A 1,584-nucleotide genomic window follows, 5' to 3' on the forward strand; every position below is an offset into this window, starting at 1 on the left:
CTCCACAACTCTTTGCTTGTCACTAGAATTCACAACATCTTCATCAATGGGCCTCTTCGGCCCTTTATATCTTGTACTACTTCTCAAATGGATGGCACTAACCGATTCATATCTTGGGGGATTACCTTGAGGTGGTAATTGCCCCTTTTGTCTTCGAGAGCTAGAAGATGCTAATTGAGACATTTGGGTTTCCAACATATTTGTGTGGGCTAGTATGTTGTTGATGGTGATTTCTTTGGCTTGGCTATCTTTTTTGCATTTGAGTGAAAAATTCTTGTTGATTCTTTTGCATTTGGAGGACCGCTTTTTGAACATCAAAGCCTTGGTCATTTGGTTGATTGTATGGAGGTTGGTTTTGATAACTTTGGCTTTGGTTAAAAAAGGAACTTTGAGCTTGATTTCTCATTGGAGGTGGGGTGTATGTTGGTTGAGGGTTTTGACTATTTTGGCTTTTGTATGAAAGATTTGGGTGGAATTTGGTATTCTCATTGTAATAGTTTGAATAAGGGGTGCCATTCTTGTATGCTTGGAAAGCATTCACTTGCTCCCCTACATTCACTTTGGTCATGTCCCAAAGTTCCACAACTCTCACATACTCCACTTGGAATTGAGGATGATGCCACCATAGCGTTAACATGTTGTTTGGGTGATTTGGAAGCTTCATCAAGCTTAGCCATGGACTTCTCAAACTTTAAATTGATGGTGTCAATGTTAGCACTTAGTTGAGCACCCAATTGTGTGATGGAATCTACCTCATGCCTTCCTCCTCTAGCAGCCTTTCGAGGTCTACTATATTGTGAATTATGAACCGCCCTCTCTTCGATTTTGGCCCATGTTTGATTGTCATCAACTTCGGTAAACATACCATTGGATCCCATGTTTAGGATGTTGCGGGAGTCTTCATATAGACCGTTTCAAAAGTTTTGCACAAGGAACCACTCGCTAAGTCCATGGTGTGGATAAGAACGACAAGTGTCCTTAAATCTCTCCCATGCTTCATACAATGATTCCTCATCCCTTTGCTTGAACCCGGTGATTTGGGCTCTCAACATATTAGTCTTCTCTGGAGAATATAATTTCTTGTAGAAAGCAAGTGCTAACTTCTTCCATGAGTTAATACCAAGGGTAGCTTTGTCTAGGCTCTTTAACCATTGCTTTGCGGTACCAATCAAAGAAAAAGGAAATAATACCCATCGGATTTGATCTTGAGTATAACTCCGGTTTGAGAAATCGCATCACAATAGTCACAAAAAGTCTCCATATGCATGGTCTAATGAGGCTCGAGTTGGTGTATAAGCTTACAAGCCTCATTGAAAAGATAGGTAATGGATCAAAAAATGCAAGGATTCATTGGCTCGCATTTCATCAAACATAACATGTGCATAAGTTGAAATCATAACAAGCAAGCAAATAAATCACGAAAACATTTTAGATTAAGCATGAATCATTCCCCATGTTGGCTTTCCCTAATTCTCCATTAACCCTAGCTAAGGAAACTACTCACTCATTATCAAGTTTAACATGCTAACAAGGTTGTCAATCATATTAACAAGGCAAAACATGATGAACAAATGAAAGTGATTA

At 39.3% G+C, this 1,584-nt stretch overlaps 1 non-coding gene across 1 annotated transcript; it reads left to right on the forward strand.

The window, feature by feature from the left end:
• Nucleotides 1-945: 945 nt before the first annotated feature.
• On the forward strand, nt 946-1,052 carry LOC141603969 (small nucleolar RNA R71). The gene has a single exon (XR_012525801.1). It is a non-coding gene; the product is annotated as a small nucleolar RNA R71 (small nucleolar RNA).
• The last annotated feature ends 532 nt before the right edge of the window (nt 1,053-1,584 follow it).

Source organism: Silene latifolia, chromosome 9, assembly GCF_048544455.1.
Source record: "Silene latifolia isolate original U9 population chromosome 9, ASM4854445v1, whole genome shotgun sequence".
Lineage (NCBI taxonomy): Eukaryota > Viridiplantae > Streptophyta > Magnoliopsida > Caryophyllales > Caryophyllaceae > Silene > Silene latifolia.